We start from the raw sequence: 9,466 nt of genomic DNA, 5'->3' as shown, positions 1-9,466 counted from the left end.
CATAATCGATCTTTTGTCATCTTCTCACCTTGATGGAAATGAGATGGTGTGTTTTTTTCCTGAAAATATCTATATTGTCCATGGAGAAGGGGTATTCTAACAATCTGTTGGAATTTTTAAGCAAATCTATTTTATATTCCTTTACAGCAGGCTTTATCAAAAAATTTCATACTAGAGGAAGAAAAAAATCTTATGGCCGTCACTACAACGTTAGGATACATAAGGGCCTGTGATAATACCTCAATTTGAGCATTCGATAAGCGGGCAAAAATATTCATCCCAAGTCGTCTAAAGGTCCAGAACAAAATTCCTTAGGTATAGGCTTATTGCTTATGAATAGTCATGTATTGATATTTTTTTAAAGAACTTTTATATCAAGTGTAAAACTATCTACGGCAAAAAGGTGCAATAAATTACAAATGTAAGTTTCTTGTGGATCTTTATAAATTAGTTTTCGAAATGAAATTAAATTTAACATTTTGTGCTTTGGGTTTTTAAAGTAATTGTGCAATAGAAATTCGTGTGTAGACATTGGTCAGTGAAGTTCAAACATTCAGCTGTTGCACTCCTCCTTGGCAATATAAAACTTTTGGTTTAGAATACTTATCATTCAGGAACACAAAACTAATTTTGAGCCTTTGAGATAGTTACCTTTCATGACGGTATAAAGAAGATTATAATAAAATACATAAATGTAAAAAAAAAAAAGTATGGAAATTTTGGGACGTATTCTGACTGGTCTATTCAAAAAGAGACACGTTGGTTCAAGAAAAGGGAACATGGTTTTAAGTCCCACTAACTGGTGGTTTGATATGACAAGGATTTGGACTTTGTTGGAAAAGATAATAAGATCATAAGTATGCCCTCCTATAGAATGTTCAAATTTGAGGTTTAATCATAGTTGTTAAAATTCAATGATGTCTACCTAACACATTTTATTTTTGGATTGAAAAATATTTTTACACTCGGACGTATAGGCAAATAAGCAAATATTAGATTTTAAACATGTTCAACGTCTTGCTAGTGTTTAAAGGTTTGTTTTCTGCTTTAGCATAGAAAATCTTTTTGTAATTATTGTTATGAAATTTTCAGATTGATTTATTTTTTAGTTCACCTCAGCCCAAGGCTCAAATGAGCTTTTCTAATTGCATTTTGTCCGTCGATTTGATGGGGAATCAAATTTATACCCAGAAATATATTGGAAAAATCTTTCAAAATCTCAAGAACCCCTGGGCCAGAAAAGCTGAAACATATGTGGAAGCTTCCTGGGGTAGTGTAGATTCTTAATTGTTCAAATCATGACCCCCGGGGTTGGGCGGGGCCACAATGGGGAATCAAAGTTTTACATAGAAATATATAGGAAAAAATCTTTACAAATCTTCCTCTCAAGAACCACTTGGCTAAAAAAGCCAAAACTTATGTTGAAGCTTTCTGGGATAGTGCAGATTTCAAATTGTTCAAATTGTGATCAGTTGGGTAGAGTGGAGTTACAATATGTATTACAAGGAGGTAATCTGGTAGAGAACGGCATGGAAAAAGCTTCTCAGGTGAGGGATGTGGCCCATGGGCCTCTTGTTATTGATTTATTATTTTATTCTGAAAAATTGAAAATCTTTAGTCATGTTAAAGTATTACTTTTTAACATTTGTCCGTTAAATTTGTAATTTTATCTCAAAATTTATTGTTTTCGAACTGTTTTCGATAGCTTACATTTTATTTTTTCTCCTAAAACCTAAGTATTTTTTAAACAAATTATATTTTTTCTTTATAAGTCAATGTACTTTGAGCAAATACATTCTAATTTAAAGTATACAGTGAAAGCGTTTGGGGTGTAATTTTCGTTGTTGTATAAGCATGGAGAGACCCACGAATTCATGGATACCAGAAATTTTAAATTCCAATATGAATCTCTAATAAAAATTTTCAAACCACGGAATCAAATCCCTACAAACTAATATTTTATCTTAAACTTCGAAAAAATTGACACAACAAAATGTGTGATTTTACAGTAGTCAGTTTTATTTAAATATGTTTCATATTTTTTCATGAATTTTCCTTTCGCTGAAAGATCATGAAGGCACCAATCTACAAAAAAAAAAAAAAGAACTTGTTAATTTTCATAAACTATTTTGCTGATTTGTTTATCAATTTAATGAAAATTTACCAAGAATTTTTGGTACTATTTATTTCTTTGAAATAAGCAACATTTTCGTACATTGTAGCATATGCACTTTTGTTTTTTTTTCACTTTGAAATGTTTTAAAGATATATTATATTAAGACTTATGTAAGTGCTGAAAAGTGTTTCTTTAAAAGTAGTAGGCTACAGGTGAATATAAGATTCTCTCTCTTTCTCTCTCTCTCTCTCTCTCTCTCTCTCTCTCTCTCTCTCTCTCTCTCTCTCTCTCTCTCTCTCTCTCTCTCTCTCTCTCTCTCTCTCTCTCTCTCTCTCTCTCTCGTACAACATTGTATTTGCTATTAAATCAAAGCTTTACCTTCAGCCCCTTATGCAATATCTCAAGCATCGAAATCTGAATCTTCTACAGCAATACCAACCCCGAGGCAATTGGTTACCCATGACGCTGATCTCATCGCATTTGACATTGTTCTCACCCATGTTAAATGCGAGAATGAGCACAAACAGAGTTATAATCTTAACGAACCTCATCTAGGGAACAGATAATATGGATAATAACGTAGACTCCTGTAATGAAAAATGAAGAAAGTCCTAAATAAGCAAACCATTATGACTTTTTTGCTTTAAATAGATATTTTGTCTCAGCTACGATAAGGAAAACCTGCGTTGATTAAGTAATGCAACGCATGGTTAATATAATTAATTGTAAGGTCATTGAAAAAAATCCACAAGTGACAAAAACTAGTTTAATCAGACGAAGATGCATATTTATGAATTCAAATATATATCTACAATATCATTTTTAATGCATAATCTCGATTCAATAAATTCGATAGCAATATCGCCAAGTAGTCTATTGACGTTTTTCATACGAGATAAGCTATTTATTCTAAGCCAGAAAAAATGGTCCAGAGGTGTGAATCCAATTTTTAATAACTACAAAATCGTTTGATTAAAAAAGAAATTTCAAATCCAATAAAAAAAACTAAAAGTACTGTAAACTTTCATTAGCATGCGATAAATTTTTGAGAAGTTCGCAAGAGCCTCGTCATTGCGATTACTTCTCACGGCGAACCGGTCATTCAATTATACGTGTCTGTTAACAACAGAACCTAAAGAGGCTTAATCGCGAAAATTAATAGCCATGAACTAGTTTACTCCCGGTAAATCATAAAATAAAGTCGTCGCGAATAAAAATTGGTTTACATTATTTTTTTTATTTATTTAAACAATTGTAAACTTAAGATTATAAATACATATTCATTGAGAGGCTGCACATCGACACGAAATGTAAAGAAGAACACGATAATAGTTTTTCCAACTAAACTCTAAAGTTCAAGATCATAGACTATACTGTTTGAGCTGTAATATGAAATGTATTTTGCTTTTAACGTGAATGCTTTTGAAATTCATGGAAGCTGATTCGGAACTGAATTCTATAATGTTTATTCATTCAGAATTTAAATTATGTTTAGCCATGTTGGACGTTTAGTCATTTTACATATTATCTGCAAAATTAAGTGTTCTGAAAGAAAGATAAACTTATATAAGCAACTTTAAGTACTTGATTTTAACCTCTTTTACTCTGTATTAAAAATGTTTTGAAATTATGTCTAGTTTATGCCTTTACATTAGAATTATTTTCTACACTCCGTTTAACAACCTCATTTTTTAGTTACAATTACACGGTACATACTGTTACATACGTGACGTAATTGTTACTGAGTATTGCCAAAGTATATTCATTATACATGAATACACTTCCTTTATTACAGAGGTTTTTAAAAGAAATACATATTTAAGAAATACTTAGATCACATTTCCGACTACCATTCTTGCCATAGCTGAGTTCAATGCAGATGATGTTTTCAGAAACAAACTTTATCCCAGATTAAAGATGTAAATTTAAAATAAAATTCCGTACCTTAATGTTTTTGTAGCCTCGCAATCGATTAAATTTAAAGAGAATAACACTACAAATGAAAACTTGAAACAGATTATGTAAAGAGGAACATCGTTAGATGGATTACTAACGTGGCACGTGCATGAGATTTATTTGATAAATATAAATTGAGATAACAACTGACAATGATGGATATCATATTCAAATTTTTGCCATACAAGAAAAAAGACAATATTTGACAACAGGAATAACATATATGCTTTTGAAAAAAAAAGAAAAAAACCCAGATACGTCATAAATGCAACATGTTGTACAAGGTTAGTCAAAAAGAATAAAAAGCTGGATTTTTCGAATTTCATACAATACATCATTTATAGTATTTCCCTGTGGTAAATTGATCAATCAACAATATATTACATCAATATTATTCGCTTCTCCAAATTCGGTTGTTTTATTTTTAGGTAACCATAGACGAAAATAAGAATTGAGCAACGTCCGCATTATGATCATGCCGTGTTTTCTCTTGAATACGAGGGTTGTTCCGTAAAATCGTGGACAAAGCGTTTTTCTCGAAAAGTAATAGGCGCACTTAGCTGAAAATTTCAGTAAATGTTTATGTATCATATTTAAGTGCTTGATAATTTTTTTGACAAAATATAGGCAAAAATAAAGGTTTTATTATGCTTGAATGTGCACGGGGTAGTGTCCTACGGCGCACGGACAAGAAACCAAGGTTTTATCAAAGAATACACAAGTTTGAATTCAAAATTAAAGTTTTAAATACATAAGACTTGGATTAAAATTATCCAAATTCAATTCCACAATCAATTTTTAGTCTTTGTAAAAATTTTAAGGCATTTGGTAAATTTTTGGCAGTTTCTCGAGCATTCGAAATGGGAACATGGTAAACAGAACACACGAAAAATGGCGACGTTTTATGACGTTACGGCGCATCGGAGAGCAGCTCTGTTTTAATTCGATGTTGTAATGACACCTTTAGAGACTTGAAATGACCATAGAAGAAAAAAAGATTATAAAAATATCACCATATCTTAAGTATGCAAATGAAAAAGGAGTTTTCTTAGCGAAGTCTTTTTGATCGAGTCCCTTGGGAGTACAAAACAAACGGACAAACTCCTAATGCAAAAGACGCTGTCACAGTAGACCGCCGACATGAGATTTTCTATTACTTGAATGATGGTGAGAATAGTGTCCGTAACTTACTGATAAATCTTCAGAAGATCGCATAAGGGTGCCAATTGGTTCTTCGACTGTTTATTGAGACTAAAGAATGTGTATCAATGAAATTCCTTAATTTAAGTCGGACTCATCCAACTTCATTTTCAGCAAAGATAAAACGTGACGCTGTTTTAGACACTTTGACGTTATAATCCATGCGCCGTAGGGTGATACAATACATGGCATAATATCTCATAATTTGTTTATTTATGCATATATTTATCTGAAATTTGCTGTGTATATTACTAAAATATGTACTAAATAATAGTGAAAATTTCAGAACGCAGTGATGTTTATTTTTTACACTAGACAACTTGTCCACGATTTTACGGGACAACCCTCATATAAATCCTCAATTATTTAAAAAGAAGCTGATTCGTTGTTCTTTGTCAGTACAATATCCAAATTTAAATGAAAAACAGATTAAAAGTAATGTTCGCTGTAGTTTCTCTAAGGTAGTTTTTAATATCATTAACTTTTTGCGATAAATGGTTTTAAATCCAATAATTGTCTATAGCAGTCAGTATTTCCAAGTCCTGTTGGCGAGTTATGTTTGCTTTCTTCTGGCCCTTTGAGGTAAGCAAAGTCATTTTCATTTTCCTTTCATTCATCAGTATTTAATGACTAATAAATACGAGTATGTTCATGATTTTCGCCTTTCAGAATCTATAATGTGTAACTTGTTTTTTTTAAGCTTATTCCGTTCATAAAAAGTTATGCTAGTAGATAAAAAATATCTTTTCTGCTTCCAAGAGGATTGTTTAATCTAATTTATTTAAAAGTACTTCGATAAAATATCTAAATAAATTTCAATTGTTTCCATTGTTCATATAAGTCAATTTCTTCGCCTGTCTTAAGTATGGAATAGGAACCTAACACTAATGTATTATTTTTTCCCTGAGGATTCAAAAAAAAAAACCCGTTGTTCCCCTTTACTTCCCCTGACATTTTCTTGTTTCTCCCTGACTTTATCCTATGAACCCTTGTCGCTGTCCCCGACAACCCTGTCTATTCCCTGACATCTCCTGACTTTGTCCCTGAGAACACTGTGTACTCCCTGACGTTCCGTGACGTCCCTGTGAATTCTCTGATGTCCCCTGACTAAGTACTTGAAGACCCTGTCCTCCCCTGACATTTCTCTTGGTCCAGAAAAGGATTTAAACTATTCTCTTTTTGCTGTTTAAGGGTGAGAAATACCATAGTCTTTAAAATTCAAATGTTCTGTAAAAAAAGAACTTTTTTTTGTTCTTATTGTCCAGTGAAAAGACAATGACCTTTAATTGACCTTGCCTCTAATATAAAACGGTCGGGTTTCATCTAACTAAAACCATAATTAAGTGATATTGTTGTCTTCTTGATTTTGTGGAAATTTCCTTAATTCTTCAATGCAAGAAATATAAAAAGAATCCTTTCTTAAGAAATTAATTTAAAAAAAGGACCTATAATAATTTGTTTTTATTATTTCTCTTAATAAACAATTACTGAATACTATAATTTATAAATGATTTATTTCTCTTAATTGTATCCATCGATGAGAGATGCATGTAGGTGTTCTGGAAAAGGCCCCTAGGATGAAAAAAAAAAACATTTTAAAAAATTAAATTTGTTTGAATATCATTTAAATTATGATATGCATTTCTAGTGTAAGCAATTTCTACGTCAGTAAGTTAACAGTTAAGATTTTAAGGTCAAGAACTAGTCAATAAAATTCCTAGAATTCCAAAATTTTCAGAAATATATGCTTTTAATGAAATTTAGTAATTACACTTTCATGAGTAAGGGTGTATCGGAGCATTATTAAAAATTAGAAATTACAAAGATAACATTTTAAACTTTCATTTTCAAATACAAATGAAGAAAACCACTTGTAAGTATGAGAATTTCCCCTTACCAGGCAAAAAAAAGATTTCCAGATTGCCAGACTGACAGTCATTTAGAAAAGGTAATTTGTTACATGTCTTAATATTTTCTTAACAATGATATTTAATTAAAAAAAATAACAGGATATTTTACACTATATCAAATGGAATTCAGTGAAAAAGTCTTGTTTTTCCTCATATTTCAATTATACCCGTAAATACCTAAAACAGTTAGTCTTCATTTATTATGACGTTTTATTATGATCTTCTAGTGCATCTAGCAAAATGTTCAATCATTTGCTAATCTGACCTTAAAATATTTTCTATATGGGAAAAGACTATACCAGATTTTTCCTTAAACCTGATTTTTAAATATTCTCAGTTTCAGCTAAAGTGGAATTTTAAAATTTGAGATCCTTTAGAAAAAGATATTCTGAACTCTCTCTCTCTCTCTCTCTCTCTCTCTCTCTCTCTCTGTTTATCATTTTATCATGATACATTACAACAAATTATAGTACGTATCAAAACATTACCCCCCTTTCAGTTCTAGATCTCGGTACTCTCCGGTCCCCACCAACCGTACACCATTGCAAACAAAACAATGCAACCCCCCCCCCCCGACAACAATACTGGACTGCAGGCGGTCTCAGATCTATGATACCCCGATTTCCTGTCATATGTGCTTCAATGACTATGAGTACTTAAGTCAGCACAAACAGAGTGACGAAATGCATGCATTTCATCTGCATAAATAAAATTGAGAATGGTATGAAAGAAATGAAATTGAAACGTTTAGGTGCAATGAAATAAATTGTGAACACTACTCGTACAACAACTAGTCACTATCTCGTATGCATTAATTAAATCTAAGAAGCCCTCTTGGCAACAATGTTAAAAGATGTACTGGCGTTGAATTTTGTGCTTTGTGCAGACAAAAAGACATAGCTAATCTGACGATTCAGACAATGAGAAAAATGACAAAATGAAACATATTGGTAATGAAAAAAGTAAAGCTTGCTCAAACTAAAGTTCAATTTTCTAATTACGTCAAGTAAATATAGGTTTTACTTAAATAATTAAATTATTTAACAGTTAATTAACTGTAATTTACATGATCGCACAATTCCATGCTCTGAATTCAATTATTTAACAAACATCAGAGTTCAATGAATAATATAGTTAATTTAATAACCCTGTTTTCAAAAACAGGTTGTCCCTACAATGATGTCGAATGTTGACTGACAATTTTAATGCATATCCTAACATTTACCATCTTTTTTTCGTATAGAGTTATCTTTGATGACTGCGTTTTCTGTCCCAAAACTGGAAACTCAGGGCAGATGTGACAGATAAATATGAGGATACTTACTCCTCCATGGCATCTGATCCCAACTCTGAAACTTTCGGTTGTTCATTTTGCTCTGTTCTATACATGAACTGATTGATTGTGATTCTTCGCTTTATTACTGTTCGTAATCTTCATTTAACATATGTTAATTTCATAAAAGATATTTTAATTCAACCATACATTGTAAAAATAGTAATTGAGAAAACACACTGAAAAGTGCTCTATAGCGGATGAAATGATATTAAGTTTGGCGTGGACTTATGCAAAACTGAGATTTAGATATATCCGAGGGTTGTCCTAAAAAAGTGGTAGACAGGTAAAACAGTTTAGTTTCTCTTTGCTTAATTTAATTTCTTTCCTTGTCATATCAAAAAGTAACATATTATGATCATGCATTTCAAGTTTCATTATGATATCACATCTAATAAGAAAATGATGTAAAAATAAAGAAAGCATGTATGTGTACACCGGCGCACGAAAGCAAGCGTAAATTACGTCTCTTATAACGTCATGATCTCTTTGTCTGCTTCGCTCGCGTCTATTAACATTTAATATTTGTTTTAAAGTGATAGACCACTTTGACTAATGGATTGTTTAAGCTCATTACTGTCTGTTTGTTTTTTTTTTGTTTTTTAAGCAGATTCAAATTTCAGATGAAATTTAGTTGAAAGATCGTCTTAAATTGTAGACAGCAGATCTAGAGAATACACATTGTTTGACGTCGTTCACGGCCCAGATTGTTTACAATTGTCTTCATTTCACTACTCTACTTCTTACATGCCGTATCTATTTTCTGTATGGGGGAAAACTCTCATCGAATACCGTGCCATTTAAAAATAATTTCTCTATTCAAATCTGGCGGGTAATGTCACTTATGTACTCTTTTTTCCCGTCTCTGCTGTTTATAAATCATATACAACACAATTTATTACATCTCCGTGCGCCGGTTACGTGTTTGACTACGTCATTTTCATCAAGCTC

At 31.7% G+C, this 9,466-nt stretch overlaps 2 long non-coding RNA genes across 2 annotated transcripts; both read right to left on the bottom strand.

Annotated features, from left to right (window-relative positions):
* Nucleotides 1-1,996: 1,996 nt before the first annotated feature.
* LOC134260551 (uncharacterized) lies at nt 1,997-4,093 on the bottom strand. Its single transcript, XR_009990571.1, has 3 exons — nt 4,061-4,093; nt 2,495-2,703; nt 1,997-2,085 (listed from the first exon to the last, which is right to left on the bottom strand). It is a non-coding gene; the product is annotated as an uncharacterized LOC134260551 (long non-coding RNA).
* Nucleotides 4,094-6,718: 2,625 nt separating this feature from the next.
* LOC134260550 (uncharacterized) lies at nt 6,719-7,754 on the bottom strand. The gene is made up of 2 exons (XR_009990570.1): nt 7,671-7,754; nt 6,719-6,844 (listed from the first exon to the last, which is right to left on the bottom strand). It is a non-coding gene; the product is annotated as an uncharacterized LOC134260550 (long non-coding RNA).
* Nucleotides 7,755-9,466: the final 1,712 nt, after the last annotated feature.

Source organism: Saccostrea cucullata, unplaced genomic scaffold, assembly GCF_032062105.1.
Source record: "Saccostrea cucullata isolate Sc308-1 unplaced genomic scaffold, CSIRO_AGI_Scuc_v1 ctg18472, whole genome shotgun sequence".
NCBI lineage: Eukaryota > Metazoa > Mollusca > Bivalvia > Ostreida > Ostreidae > Saccostrea > Saccostrea cuccullata.
This window is presented reverse-complemented; position numbering and strand designations above follow the sequence as displayed.